Raw genomic sequence first — 16,969 nt, 5'->3', positions numbered from 1 at the left:
GCTCGGAAAGAACAGGCGTCCCTATTGACTTTTCGCATAAGGAATCCACCTTGTGTACGAGCCTCGAAAAATAAATATAATTTTATAGAATCCACCACAAAATCTCATGGAATCCACCGTGGAATATGCCTCTTGGCATCATACCCCCAAGGTGGGATAGCAATTGTTCTCAATTGCTATTAGCTCAATGTGGAGAGAGCGGTGAAGGGTAAGCACTTAGGTCACGAGCGTGCATCCATTGGGTCTCTTCAATAGGATGATTTTTAAATTTTACCAAATATCCAGAATATCTACAGCCACTTTTAGTGGTCATAAAGTCGGTATCAAAAATAGTTTGTGGTTCAAGGATTTGAGTTTCTTCTTCTAACAAATGAGGATTTTCATAAATAGGGTGGACAGGTAATTGGCCTTTGAAAGGTCGTAACAAACTGATGTAAAAAGTGTTGTGGATTTTTCAGTGCTGAGGTAGTTCTAATTTAAATGCATTGACATTGATTTTGTGAATGATTTTGAAAGGTCCATAAAATCTAGGAGCTAACTTTACAATAGTGTGTTTCTCAACATTTTGTAGTCTTCGCTTTTCAATTCGTAACCAAACATAATCATCAACTGTGAAATTCATAGCTTTTCTTTTCTTCTTTGCTTGTCATCAGAAACTTTCTGTGATATCAAAAGATATCACAGAAATATTATGAACAATTGGTCTTCTACTCAAGGCATCGGCAACAACATTTTCGTTTTTGGGTTGATATTGGATAAGTGGATGAAAAAATTGAATAAAGGCAACCCATTTAATGTGTCGGTCAGATATTTGTGGCTGACTAAGGAGATGTTTGATACTTTGTTGGGTCAGTTTTAATCATGAATTCAGATCCCATTAAATAGTGTTTTCATTGACGTAAAGCTTCTACTACAACTAGCAATTCTTTATCATAGGTAGAATACTTAAGTTCAGAGGGTTTAAGCTTGTAGCTGGAGTAGGCTATGGGATGGGAATCTTGCATAAGGACAGCTCCTATTCCAGATCCACTAGCGTCAATGACTACTAGGAAAAATGGTCTATTAAAGTCGGGGAGTTGCAATACAGGAGCATGAGTTAAAGCATATTTCAGTAAATCAAAAGACTTTTACTATTTTTTAGACCAATGATATACGATACCTTTCTTTAATAATTTTGTCAAAGGTAATGCAAGCAATGAAAAATTTCTCACAAATTTTTTGTAAAAGCTAGCAAGACCTAAGAAAGAACATATTTATGCATCTTATTTTTCTTAACTTCAATTTCATTCACCCAGACTAAATAGGATTTGCTACCTTTTCTTAATGCATGTTTAGTCTGTATATGACTAAGCAATGGAAAATTATCAAAAGTGTGCATACCATGTAATGTGATTTGTTTCCCATGAGAATGAATCTTCATTGAATCCATGGAATAATCTATATCGGGATTATACTGATAACGCCAAGGCATTCGTAAAATAATGTCACTAGATTGCAGAGGCACAACTAAGAAATTTCTACATTCAACATAGTCACCAATTTTAATTTCTAAAATATGCACTTCTTGTGTTCCATTGTATCTAGTGCCTAAGAATGCAGCCTTGATGCGATAATGAGTAGAAACAGTATGTAAATTCAATTCTTTGACTAATTTTGCAGAAATAAAATCGTGTGTACTCCCATCATCATGTAAAACAATCTTTTCTTTACCATGCACAAGACATTTCATCGTTAATAAAGAATGGGGATTTGGTATACCTGGTAAAGTATGTGAAGTAGTGCCATTATTGTCATCGCCTTCCGTGAAATCTGACATTTCTTCATGGTCTTCATCTTGAGTCGCTCCCAAATAGTTGATGTGAACAGTTGGCTTTTTGGATTGACAATTCGCCGCTAGATGTCCAGGTTGATGGCATTTATAAGAGACTATGGATTTGGCTTTAGACACATTATTGGCAATAATGAAAAGTTTAGGAATGTTGGGATTCGGTTGAAGAGATAGCTTAGGATTTAGATTTATGTTTGATGGTAAAGCAGGGGGTCGTGTCCAAGATTTATGGAATGAAGATGGAAGAAAGCAGTTTTGATTGAATCTTTAAAAATTAGAATCGAATTGTTTTGTACCGAAGTTGCCATTGTTTGAGAATTGCTGTGGACGATTCTCTCTTCCTCAAATTTTGTCTTCAGCATCATGGGCCAAGGAAATTGCATCTTCGAGAGTTGTTGGCTTGAACATGTTCACTTCCGCATAGAAGTGACCAAGTAAACCAGACATAAACTTACGCTTATGGGTCACCTCAGGTACATCTTCGATCATTCGAAGTTGTAATAAAGCATTTAAAAAATGCTTGGTATATTGGGAAATAGGCTCACGATCTCTTTGTTGCAGAAGATCCCATTGTTTGATTGCTTTTTTGTGGAATTGGGATGGAAGAAATTTTTGCACAAATTTATTTTGAAAAGTCTCCCAAGTAGTAGGACGATCAATGCTTTTGCAAGCAACAGTCCACCATAGGGATGCTCTGTCCACTAAATGATTAGTGATACACTTAATTTTGTCTTTTTTGGTATACTATTTTTCATGGAAATAATCATCAAATTGACTGATAAAAGCAAGTACGGTCTTTCCATCGCGTGACCCATTGAAAATAGGAAATTTTGAAATTTCTTTTACTTATCTTGGTTTCTTTCCGAATAGATTGTGCTTCAAGTGTCGCATTGATCGTACGTCGTATAATATCTTCGGATTGCAGTCCATCGTGATCTGCAGTAGTTCATTGAAGACTGGCGAATTGAGCTTGCAGAGTTTGTCGTGCTCTCCGCTCCTCTTGAAGCTACATCATAATTTGGTCCAGTTTTTGTTCCATCATTGGTTTCGGTAAATCACCTTTGGCCATAAAATCTTCCATATTTTGATCAGTCATCCTGCAAAATTTCAAACAACCTCACACACTCAAAATCCTATTAGCAGGATGAGTGTAGCTCAAGTTTGGGTTTACAAGGCTTGATTTTTTTTAAAAGTGACTTTTTATTATTTTTCTTCTTCACGACTACGGAAATTGATGTCGGCCTTTTTCCAAGCGGATATGTCTTTCGTATAATCTGCATGTGATTCTCTACTTGCTAGAGTTTGTCTCTGTCACAATGCATATGTGAATAGGGGCTTGCTGAAGGGTTGAAACGAATTTGGGATTGTCCAGTGTGAATACCGGCTTAAGAGAAGATTGAAATTTGAAGGTTTGTAACCTTAGTAGCTTTAGGAAAGAGTGAAGCTTTAATTAAAAAAATTTAACTAATCAATTGCTGTCGACTAGGACAAGAGCATGTCGTCGACAGATTCGGTGGCGATCGGAACATGTTGCCACTGCAGTCGACGAATTTTTAATGGCCAAATCTTGCTTTAAGATTTTTAAGCTTAATGAATTTTTAAACTTCTTGAAACTTCTTCTTTCTGTCTGATAGCTCAGAAAAAAAAACGTGTTGATAAGGGAGCTTCCCAGGTGTTCCTCTACCTCCATAGAGTGGTCACTCACAATTCGATTGTGTAGCAGGGGGTTCTTCATCGCCAGGAACGCACTGGTATTGACAGATTGTCGCGAGACTGACTGTAGAGCCCGTTCATTCCAGGAGCTTTGCCTTTGCACGAGATGGTAAGCGATTAGAAGTCATCGATCTCAGCTTTGCTATGATACTACTAGTGCGCAAATCGGATGCAGATGTCGCGAGCATCAGAAGGTTCCCAAGAACAAAGAACTCTACTTTTTGCTCAAATTCCAAGAGAGAAGACTTGCACGACATGAAGCAAGAAGACCAATTGGGTACAATCTCCTCCCATGCCTTGTGTGAGTGCTCTACAAAGCATGTATTTAATATATTATTCATCTCCAAGCTAAAAAATAGCCCAAATTTACAATTAGCATGCTTTAGCTTTTGTGTTTGCTTTTGTCCAAATAAAGAATAACGCAATTGGGCGCCCCAAGAGTTGGGGTATGTCCAAATACAATGACCAATAATGAATATTTAAATCGTGCATCCATGCGCATACAAAATAATAAATATATGTCAAGCGCTTTAACAAATAAGCATATCAAAATAAATATTGGTGCCACACCTAAGATGTGCACCCATAAAAAATAATAATTTCTTCTAAATAACTTGAATATACACTATCGCCCACTGCTTCCCAGTGCCACCGCTGCCTACTCTACACATCAACTGAAGCATTCACAATTGTTAGAAAATAATAAAATTAAACTGATAAAAGTGAATACCTAGCAGTCTCAACTACAAAATAAATAAATATGTTGGAACTCTGTCCTAACCTTAATTTAATACGAGTACGCACTCTAAACTCATAAACATCAATTAATTTAAATATGTATTTTGCGGAATCACCTGCTATGGAATCACCCACTTGCACATTAAATAACGAGACACTCGAAAAGGACAAGCGTCCCTAACGGCTTTTTGCACAAGGAATCCACCTTGTGTACGAGCCCTAGCAAATAAATATAATTTTACGAAATCCACCACAAAACCTTACGGAATCCACCGTGGAATATGCCTCCTGGCATCAGTTTCCTACCAAGGAGTTTGTAGATCCCTTTGCCCAAAGAGGTGCCTCGCTAACATATGAGGAAATGAAGATACAAGATGATGTAGAGAAGGTGAGATTTCTAACTACCATATATTTTTTATGTGATGAAACTTGACGGTAGGTTGTATCGGGTCTCTTTGAGTCCATCGTTGAAATCTTGGCAAAAAATAATGTCTGCAGAGCTGCCTTGAAGTCTGGTGTCTGGCACTTGAAATCTTGGCAAAAAATAATGCCTGCAACTGCCTTGTTCGAACTCTAGCGTTCTGGTGCTACTTTTTGGTGCAAGACACCAAACTTTGGATAGAACAGCTGCAGGCATCATTTCTAGCCCAGACACTGTCAAAGAGTTTACTGTTCATGATATAAATCATAGGCTTCTTATGAACACAGAAGAGTTTCACTGGCAGTTATATGAGATATTTGCATACAAAATTCAGGCATTGTTATCCAATAACCACCTTAGTTATACAAGTTCTTTTGTATTTAGCATATAATTTTCAGTTATACCATGTATATTTATGAAAAATAAGTCTATGGGAACCTACAACTTGGACATCTAGAAGTAATTGATAATTTGCAGGATAAATCACATTAATTCAGGTACAAAAATATGGTCAGAACCCAAGAATGATGCCAAAAACTGCAAAAAGTCCACTAGGTCCACATGGGACCAGAAGTAACTGACTTAAGTGGCCAGCAAGTGACCTAGGCTGGTCAAAAAGTGACAAGGGACTGAGCAGGGAGCAGCCCGCGTTATTCGGTGCAAAATGCAGGCTGCACTATTTGAGACAAACTGGAGAGAGCTGGAGCTATGGTGCATGAAATGGAGCATACAAACTAAAGATTAACAGGCCCAACTACTGAAGATGTAAACATGGTGAGAGCTCCACTTCTTTGCCTCTTTGGTCTGACAAAAATGCATGCTGAAACAGTTTATAAAAGAAGAAAATCTGAGAGAAGAGTATTGAGCCTGCTCTTATGCACGACTTCTCTCATCTTGTTTACCTTATTCTTGGTCCAATGAAGCCCGACTTGTACCCAAGAACTTGAATGACTTTGGGGCAAGCAAAGGGTGAGGATATTGAAGACTTATGGACTGCTATGGGCTATAATAACCAGTCATAAACAGGGCAGCCCACTATTATGATCCATTTTTATGAGCAAACATGGGTTTTTTATGGTTGTAATGGAGGAAAATGACCTCTTTTCTTCAGGACATTGTTCATAGATGATCAAAAGTGCTTCTTCCTGAATTTATGCACTCATTTTGAACTTGATTATGGGCTGGAATTTTCTATTTTAAAACAGGGCTGAAGCTAAAATTATACTTTTTCAATTCATTTCATGTATCTTTGGCCCAAAACTTGGATGCATTTGAATCTATTAACAATATACTTGTTCCAAAGGATTGAAATCCATCTATGTACATGAAATAAATGCCATTAGAGCTTGCATTTGACATTCATAAATGAATTGGGAATTTGAAAATATCCTTTATGAAATGATGTATGTATCCTGAAGCATTTGATGTAATCAAGTTAGTCTTATTCCTTCTGTTCATGTATGCTAAGTACATAGTGAGAAGGCTTGAACTCTTCTTCCATACCTAAATCATTTCTAAATCCCGGATCTTATTAAACCCCAATCCATTTTTCCTTTCTGAATCTTGAATCCTAAACTCTTCTTCTGCACTAAAAGCCCCAGTGGTAGACCTTCAACTCTTAACGCGACGATAGTGGGTGGTAAATCTGACGTGAAGGTCCGCTGCGGAAGAAGAAGCCCAATGGGAGAATCATCAAGCTCGGGAGGAGATGCTTTGCAACAGTTGGTTTGTCTAATGCAAGAGAGCCAATAACAACAGCTGCAATTTTAGCAACAGTTGCAATTCCAACAACAACGGAGACAAGAAGAAGAGCGGATTGATGCTGCTGCCATTAAGGCCTTAGAAGCAGTTGGGCATGAGCTCAAGCAATTTAATGGGCAAAATGTGTCCTCTTTTATCCGCCTCTACACTGACAAGATGGTCTTCTTTGGAGTTCCTCAACATGCCTGGAGCCGTTACTTTGCCCGCCTGGCTGTGCATGGTCTCCAGGACCGAATTCATGGTCTTTCCCAAAAAGATGCTGGATGGACTGTGTTCAAAAAGGCTCTTCGAGAAGAATTTTTCCTTGAAGATTCTGGCCTTATGACAAGAAAATCTTCACCGAATGGGTCGAAAGGCCCAATAAGGGTCTAACTGCTACTGCTCTTCATCGAGAGTTTGAAAGCAAATTTGCCCAACTAGATCCCGATGACCAACAAGGTATGGAAAGTCAAAAGATTGAATTATTTTTAAAAGCTGCAGATTCTTCTCATCAGGAGAAATTGACTGACTGACTTGAAGACCCTGACTCTGAGTCGGGATTGAAGACTGCTTGGAGTGACGTCACTGAAGCAGTTAATATGATTGCTCGAAGAGAGCGATTGCGCCTAAGATGGGGATCAACCCCTGTAACAACTGATTCTATGAAGGAGCCTATTCCAGCTTCTCGACCTCCTGTCTCTATGGCCGAGCAATCAAGAAATTCTGTTGTTCCTTCTCCAAAGAAGGATGTCATGGACGAGTTAATTAAAAGCATGCAGGATCTCCATCTTAATTTAACAAAAATTAATTCTAAAGTAGAAAGGCTTGATGTTAAAGTAGAAGAAAGGGGTTGGTCAACCGCCCAAAGACCTGCGCAAGAAGGCTTCAAAAGACGCTGCATTTGGTGTGATAGCCTTCAGTATGACAAGAGGGAGTGCGGTGCATTCCGTGACGCTGAAGCACAAAAATTAGTCTTTTGGAAGGATGGTAAAATTCATGCAACCAAAACCGGGCTTCCTCTTGAGCCAAACTTCGGCAACTGTGGCATGAAGAAAAGATTGGAGGATTTGGCAACAAGAACGGCCTATACAGCTGTTGATGCTGCAACTTATGGGTTGCAAATTGAGCCAACTAATGAAATTGTTAAAACATGTAAAACTAATGCAAAATCTAAAGTGTGGACGCAGGCCTTGGAACGCATGGAGCAAGGCAAGGCAATTAAGGATGATTTAACCACTGCCAGCCAATGTATTCGAGGAAGAACCGGATGGTCCGAGCCTATGGATTCATTTTCAGCTTTTGCCTGGTTAGCTGAAATTAATAATCAAGAAGCCATGATAGAAGAAAAGAGAAGAAGAGAAGAAGATGTTGCCGGTCCTTCCTCTTCAGGACCGACTAAACGCATAACAAGAAGCAAACCAGACCAACACAAGGCTGCTGAAAATCCGCCACCACCAGAATTTGACATGGAAGAAGCCCCTCAAGAAAAGAAAACGGAAGGAAAAAGAAAAAGCAAACATCCCAGTTACAAGTTGCAGCCTGACATAAAGACCGCAAGTTGCAGTCTGACATAGAGACCGCAACGGATCTTAAACGGATCCTAGAAGAAAGGATTCTTGGAAGCAGAATTGAATTTACATTAGGTGAAATTCTCGGTATTGCAAAACGAGAATTTCATGATGTAATACTTGATGTAATTAAACGAAAAAGACAATATGTTGGTGAGAAAACTGAAGAATCTGTACATGCTTTTTTGCAAGTACTTCATGTGTATTTGCAGGATGAAGAAAAGCTGAAAACCCAAGGGATTTGACTGGGGGCAATCAAAGAATTGATTGTAGCCATAGAAGCCAAAGAAGAAGACATTTATGAAGCAGAAGCTGAAGAAGCCATAATGGTGGAAACTTCTCAATCTAAAGTGCAGCCCATGTATAAGAAAGAGACTCTTCTTCACAACATGCAAGAAGAAAGTGAAAGTCACTTTATTCCAAGTAGTCACTATTCCCGTACCCATTGGGCAAGGGCGACTACTGAAACTGTTGTTAAAATCGGTGAGAAAGAAACTCCATGCATTGCCCTTATAGTCCATGGTTTAGAAATTAATGTTATGTCAAGAAGTCTCTGTGAGAATGGTGGATGGCCCATTGATGTGGACCCAAGATGGTGCATGAAGGCAGCCAATAACTCTTCTGGCAATCTTTATGCAGCATGTCCTTATGTACAAGTTACTATTGGTAATGTAAAAGATGAATTTCATTTCTTTGTTCAAGATTCCTGCAATTATCCCATCATTCTTGGACAACCATTTATTTTCGAGTCTCATTTAGAGACAAAGGCTTTTGATGATGGTTCATCATATGCTCGGATAAGAAGCAAGGATAATGATAAAGCTGTTCAATTCCTAACTGTTTGTGTTAATCACCATCGGAATAGGGATCGATTAAGAGATCATCCTGTTCCTCCTAATGCCCGAGAATTTTTGGGTAGCGCTGCTATAAGTGGAGGCTATGGCAGTGCATCATGTCACAAAAAATTGCCTCCACATATGAAGGAGGCAAGGCCAAAAGCTGATTTGCAGGTTTTTTCAGCCAATGGTGTGGGCTGTTATAAACAGTCTTCAGTCATGAACAGGGCTGAAAGAAAGTATTTGAGTCATATGGAGCAAGAGCTGAAGCAAATTGATGTTTTACCCAAAGATGAAGAAATTTCAGGACTATTTTATGGGCTGAATTATAATGATACAATGGCTGAAATTTATACAGCCATTCATGCAAAAAATCAAGCTGAAAATCAGTCCATACAGGTATGTACATTGGATATGTATGATATAATTCAAGAATTTACAGATTATGAAGCTTTTGGACAGCCAAACAAGGATGAAGCAAGAGTAGAAACAAAGTATAAAACAGTTGATAAGAAGGTCAAGCTGGTAGCTACTCCTCTACCACCTGAAAGCGAAGGATTGGCAGAAAGGGCTTCCAAACAACCAAGCCTTCATGATCCTAAAGATATTGTCACCAATTTACAGCAGAAAGTCTACAAAAGCTGAAAATTGGTGACAACTCTTTTCTCTTGCCAGAGCTGAAAAGCAAATCTTCATGCAGATGTTAAAAAACCATGGTAAAGCTTTTTCATTTCAGCCACATGAAATTGGCTGTGTGGATCCAAGCATTGTGGCACCAATGGTAATTTTTACAGTCCCACATGTGCCTTGGAATCTTAAACCAATTCCGGTTCCAATGGCTCATTTGCCTAAATTATTGGAGCTTTTAAATGAAAAGATAAAAATGCGAATTTTGGAGCCATCTTCAGCTCCATATTCCAACCGATGGTTTACCGTACCTAAGAAGAATGGATCTTTACGATTCATTCAAGATTTGCAACCCTTCAATAAAGTCACTATAAGAAATGTTGGATCATGACCAATTGTGGATGAGTTCGTCGAAGCATTTGTAGGAAGGGCAATCTATTCTATGGGAGACTTATATTCAGGCTACGACCAATTTCAGCTTGCTTTGGAAAGCCGTGACATTACTACAATGAAGACGCCTCTTGGCCTAGTCCGCATGTGTACTCTACCTCAAGGGGCTACGAATTCAGTAGCTCACATGATGAATGCTATGCATAAAGTATTAAGGGATTATATTCCTCAATTGACTCTTCCTTTTCTTGATGATGTTCCAATCAAAGGATGTGAAGTTTATGAGAAAAATGAAAAACTCAATGAACTTGGATGTCGAAAGTTTGTTTTTGATCATATTAATGATTGTGCTCAGATCCTGTCTAAATTAGAAGAAGTTCATCTTACTCTTTCAGGAGCTAAATCTATTTTTGGAGTTGAAGAAGTCCTTCTGGTCAGTCATATGTGTGGTCCATATGGTCGAAAGCCTTCTCCATCTAAAATAAATGCAATCAGCAAAATGTAAGAAGAATGTACAAATGTTTCAGAAGTGAGAAGATTTCTTGGTGCATGTGTCTTCTACCTTATTTGGATACCACATTTTGCCCATGTTGCTAAAAGTCTTTATCAGCTTCTAAGAAAGGGCCAAAGGTTTCTATGGACAAAAGAACACACTCAGGCTATTCGGAAACTCAAGAAAATGCTGACTTCAGCTCCCACTTTAAAGAGGGCTAACTACTCTAATGGACAGCCCATTATACTCACAATGGACACAAGTCCTATTGGAATAGGATGGGCAGTTGGTCAAGACGACCTTGAAGGCAACAGATATGTAATCCGCTTTGGAGCAAAGGTTCTTAATGAACGACAAAGAAGGTATGCTAAAATTAAAAGAGAGCTTTGGGGAGTAGTAACTGCATTAAAATGTGACAGGGAGTACTTCATGGGCATACATGTTATAGTTGAGACAGATTGCCTTCCACTCTTGGGCATGATAGCCAACTGTTCCACTCTTGACATAGCCATGCTAAGATGGATAGCCTATATTAAATCCTTAAATCCTGATTTGAAACATATTGCAGGTAGAGATAATCCAGTTTTGCTGACATGCTTTCACGTGCCAGATATATGGATGAAGAAGAAATGATGGATGAAGAAGAATCAGAGTTTATAAATGAAGCTGTTAATGCAGGTACAACAAAAATTATAGCAAGAACAACAAGTTCAGCTGTTAAAACAACTTTTACATCAGCAAGGAATGATGAATCAACCAAAGAAGGACAATGGACAGTTAGTAAACAGCATATTCCATGTTTTGTTATGGTTTGTTCACACTTTAAAGAAGAATATTATGCAGATGATTGGCTAAAAATTGGCCAATTTTTTAGTACTATAACAAAGAAGGAAGAATGGACTAATGAAGAGTTCAAGAGAATTAAGAGAAAAGCCTATAGTTTTTTTCTTAAAGATGGCTACCTTTAGAGGCATGCAAAAAAGAAAGGAAGGGCGCCTGTTCATGTCTTAGGTGACAAAAAGACACAAAGACAGGTCATGCAAGAATTCCATGAAAGCCTATTGGCTGGTCATAGAGGCATATGGGGTACTTTTGCCAAAATAAAAGAGAAATTTTGGTGGTAAAACATGTATAAAGACATTGAGCATTTTGTTGAGTCTTGTCATGTTTGTCAAATGTATTCTATGGTCAAGCATAGAGATGGGCTTCAGTACCTATCCTTTATCCATTCACTATAGATGGGTTATTGATTTAGTAACCATGCCTACAGGAATTTGGAACATGAGATATCTAGTACTTGCTAGAGAAGATCTCACAAATCAAGTGGAAGGAAAGGCCTTGACGACAAAGTCCACCCATGCTGTTTGTAGATTTTTACTTGAAGAAGTATTTTGCATGTATGGATGTGTTGCTAAAGTAACTGCTGATAGAGGAGAATTGGATGCCGATGAAGCTCGCCATTTCTTTGCTCCATTGGGAATTAAGCTATCTCTTACTTCAGCCTACAATCCTGAAGGCAACGGTAAGAGTGAAAGAGGCCATCAACCAATTCTTAAAGCTTTAGCAAAATCATGCAAAGGAAAGTTGAGGGAATGGCCTAAAATGCTACCATTCGCATTACGGGCTGATAGAACAACCCATAGTGCAGTGACAGGATATATGCCAGCTGAACTCATGTATGGACAGCCACCTATTATGCCTATTGAGGAATCCATTGTCGCATGGAGTATCTTGCCTTGGGATGAAGGCAAGAATAGGGAAGAATTATTGTCTTTACGCATAAGGCAACTTGAAAGAAGGCCAGAAGATGTTAAAATAGCCATTGAAAGGCTAAAAACAGCAAGATTAAAGAATAAGAAGAGATTTGACAAGCACCATCGACTCCGTCCAAGAGCTATTCAAGAGAATGACTGGGTTCTTGTTTATGATAGCAGCCTGGACAATCAACATAGTGCTCATAGGAAGTTAGCCAAGCAATGGTTTGGACCATATGTTGTAAAAGTAGTACATCATAATGCTACTTACTCTTTGGCTGAAATGGATGGGACCATGATAAAGACTCCAATAGCTGGGAAACGAATCAAACTCTTGAAGACATGCAGGAAGAAAAAGACTTAGGGAATGAAGATGAAGAAGAAGACCCTCCTTGACCTGTACTCTTATGAAATGGCACATGTCGGAGGATGTGCAGGTTAGGAGGGGGTGAATGTCAAAGAGTTTACTGTTCATGATATAAATCATGGGCTTCTTATGAACACAGAAGAGTTTCACTGGAAGTTATATGAGATATTTGCATACAAAATTCAGGCATTGTTATCTAATAACCACCTTAGTTATACAAGTTCTTTTGTATTTAGCATATAATTTTGAGTTATACCATGTACATTTATGAAAAATAAGTCTATGGGAACCTACAACTTGGACATCTGGAAGTAATTGACAATCTGCAGGATAAATCACATTAATTCAGGTACAAAAATATGGTCAGAACCCAAGAATGATGCCAAAAACTGTAAAAAGTCCACTAGGTCCACATGGGACCAGAAGTAACTGACTTAAGTGACCAGCAAGTGACCTAGGCTGGTCAAAAAGTGACCAGGGACTGAGCAGGGAGCAGCCCGCGTTTTTCGGTGCAAAATGCGAGCTGCACTGTCTGAGGCAAACTGGAGAGAGCTGGAGCTATGGTGCATGAAATGGAGCATGCAAACTAAAGATTAACAGGCCCAACTACTGAAGATGTAAACATGGTGAGAGCTCCACTTCTCTGCCTCTTTGGTCTGACGAAAATGCATGCTGAAACAGTCTATAAAAGAGAAAAATCTGAGAGAAGAGTATTGAGCCTGCTCTTATGCACAACTTCTCACATCTTGTTTACCTTATTCTTGGTCCAATGAAGCCTGACTTGTACCCAAGAACTTGAGTGACTTTGGGACAAGCAAAGAGTGAGGATATTGAAGACTTATGGACTGTTATGGGCTGTAATAACCAGTCATAAACAAGGCAGCCCACTGTTTTTCATAAGAAGTGCTCACTATGAGGGCAAGAAACAATCATGAAAATTCAAGCTTTGACCAAGTTTGGACCTTTTCAAGCGATACATGTGACATCTAGCTTGGAGAAGGTGGTGATAATCAAGTGGTCAAAGCTTCTTTACTTGTTTGACCAAATGCGTGGTGGAGCAATGTGTGTGCTTGCTACATTAGGTGGCCGTGCTAAAGTATCAGATCCAATTCTCCTAGAGAAAGAGCTGAAGGGGGAGCGTGTCATTTTTGAAGCAAAGAAGGAACTTCTATTTTCATCGTAAGCTAGCCCCTTCTCTCCACCGATAAAAAAGCCAAGGAATGAATGAGAGTTCTTGTTGGCTATCAGCTTTTTGTATCTACCATCACTATCATCCATCACATGTATTTTTCTTGATGAATATAAGATATTTTACTTTGTCTCTATAAATAAATATTTATTGAATAAATGTGTGATTCATGTAAGTGTGACGATAATGAGTGGTACGTGAATGACACATTTGCATACGTTAACTTAATCCAATTTAATTATGTCAATGTGTAGTATTGCACTTGCAATTGTGCATAAGCAATAACATAACTTGTATCCATATGTATTACTACTTTCGATGCGTGCATACGTTAAACAAAAATTAAGAGTCGTACGTTTCAAGAAACAAAACAAAACAACTTTACTCAATTATTTGAATTTAGTACACATCGTATGAGATATATATATATATATATATATATTCCAATGTAGCAGAGGATACAAATTTTTTTGGCCTTTCAAGATGCTATGGTGCTATAACACTCATTACAAAACCTTGCATCATTAATCTCATAACCTATGGAGGAGTCTCCTTGCCGTGTTGAACCCGAATGATAAAGTTCATGTATTTATCTGTGATTGTGACATGCTTTGCATGGATGGCAGCTAGCTGTGTATCATTGAACAAGTCGATGAGAAACCCCTCTATAACCGTTTGTAGGGCCTCCATAGCTGCAGCAATCCACCTTCCTACTGGTGGGCCATCCCGCACTCGCACCCAAAATCTTCCCATCCCTTTTAGCTCCAAGTCTTGCACCACTTCCCGAACAACCTTATGAAAAGATATTTTTAGGATGAGACTCTCGTATCTGCGTTGGATTCTCATTATCTCCCAAAGGGTGACAGTGCCCGATTTCCATCTCATCTTCTTTTGTGGTGGTTATTGTGCTCTCTATAGGGAGCACCTGCTGTTACACTAGAGGAGGCTCCACCTTGTGCTCTAGGTGGCAAGCCTTGGCATGAGGCCTTCTCGTGGCCAAAACAAGGACATGCTTGCTTGGTGCGTGCCATGCAAGCTGGAGGAGGCCAATATAGAGAAGAGACAGAGATTGGGGGTGTGAGGATGGAGAAAGCAAAGAAAGCAAGATGTGAAAATGAGAAGAAGAATGAACTTTTAATCCATTTAAACCCCAAAACCGGGTTAATGCAGCTTCATGCCAAGAAAGTGGCTCCAGATGCCAAACTTCAGACCAGGGGTCAGCAATCATTTTTTTTTCCAAAAAAAATAATTTGGACTCTTGGTCACGTAATGAGTGCGCATGTGAAGTTTCGTTGCATTCCGATATAGTTTAGTATTTTAAAAATTATCCCATACTAAAATTATGGATGGATTGATAATCAAGAAATCAATATCGCGACTATTGGCCCTTAGAAACTTCCCACCACATAGACTATATAGAGGCATCACGAGTAAAGTCTGCAATAAGAAATGGTAAATTTTTGCATGTTTTTCCTATTGAAATTGACAATGCTAGCAAAAATTCTAAGTAATAGTTGAAAATACAGCGAAGATGCACAGTCAAAGTTGAGAGCAAAGGACAAGAGTAAAAATTTATTTCATATTTTAAGGGTGCGTACAACAGTTTTGCACTGGGACATAGTCATATGTCCAATGCACGAGGAGAACACTATGCTAAAAAAGATAACATTACAAACCATGCTCATTCCATTGGAACGAATGTGTCCTTCATTGCTTGAAGATTTCTTAAAAGTTGGAAGTCCTTGGGAGTTATAGTGATGCACTTCGCATGTATTGCACAACGTTGAGCATTAGTCGTCATCAAGTCAATTAAAAAGGCCTCTACAGCATACTATAGAGCATGAAGACATTCTTTTGTAAAGCGATCAAGCCTATCTTGACATTGTGCCAAAAACCACCTCTTTCTTTCTGTGCGGTAGAGGTCTTGTACAATCTCGTGAACAAGTCTCGAGAAGCTCGCTTTCGGGAATGATGAGATCAAAAGAGTGTTGATACCTCCTGATTTCTCTCAGGGCCATTGTACTTGGCTTCCACTTGCATTTCTTGTGGGGATATTGAGGAGGACCCTTGTGAGGGCGGCTTGAGGAAGCTAGGTTAGGTTGAGAAGAGGGTGCATTTGAGCTAGTAGATGCTCCAAGGGGCTGAACACGATATGGGGCTCCAAGCGAAGCTTATTTGCAACTACCTTAGTCCTAGCCATCTTTCCTGCACAAGAGATGTGAAAACTCAATGGATAAGATAGAAAGTGAAAGCCTCTTTTATATAACCCTAAACTGTAAGACTCATTCACATAGATGCACACTTTCTCTTTTTCTCTTAAACTATGAATTGCATTCACACTAAACACATTGTTCATCTTACTATCTTAGCTCTCTTTGAACCCATTTGCTGCCTTGTCGAAGCCTTGTTTCTAGCCACTTGGCATGGTTTTCTTTGGTATTTGAGGCTTCATAACGTACTCTTTTAGTGACACGACGTGATTCCATGATGTCTGCAGCCAATTCATCAGCACTTTCATTTGCTCTCTTTTGCGAGAGTTTAGCTTCATTCGCTACTATAATCCTATACCACCAAGATAGCAATTAGATCATTGGATTGCTACCATTCACCCCTCCACCACGATCGGTTTTTCTTTGGTATGCACCACACGCTATCCAATGTGAATTTTCCATCCCTTGTGTGGACCGAACTCTGATGCTTCCCTTTTCTGCAAAGTATGGCCCATGTGCCTCAAGGATATGCTACAAAGACATATATTACACATGAGTAAAACTATGCTCAATAGTTTATACAATTCATAAAATTTTAAAATATTAACTTAGTACACACCATGTAATGTGTGATGGAGCTTTTGCTCCGCTTCCACCATGTTTTCGTAGAAGCTATGCACAAATCGATAAATTCTTGCTTATCTTCATTATTAAACACCATCTTGTGAAGTAAGGGAGACAATTTGTTAAGACTTAATCAAACCTTAGCTTTGGCCAACCTTATTTTTCCTCCATTGCTTTGATCAGGGATTGGAAAATGTAACTAGATTTTTTGGCAAGTTACTAGATTTTCTTGATCTCTTCTCATCCTTTTCAATCATCACTTGATGCTTGTGTAGCCCAATTTCTGATAGCACTTGCTTCACATTCCTATACGTTGCAATGGCTTCTTTTTCTGGTTGCATCCTATAAGCAAAGCAAATTTATTCATATACAAGTTTCTCCATGATTCTAAAAAAAGCATGAGATGAACAAATGTGAATACAATCCAATGGAATGTTGAAGATGGGCTTCCAAGTGGGGTCTTCTCTATTA

The sequence above is a fragment of the Lygodium microphyllum genome, chromosome 22 (genome assembly GCF_053477565.2).
Source record: "Lygodium microphyllum isolate KBCC chromosome 22, Lygodium_microphyllum_v1.1.10, whole genome shotgun sequence".
Taxonomy (NCBI): domain Eukaryota; kingdom Viridiplantae; phylum Streptophyta; class Polypodiopsida; order Schizaeales; family Lygodiaceae; genus Lygodium; species Lygodium microphyllum.
Note: the sequence above shows the minus strand (reverse complement) of the source record.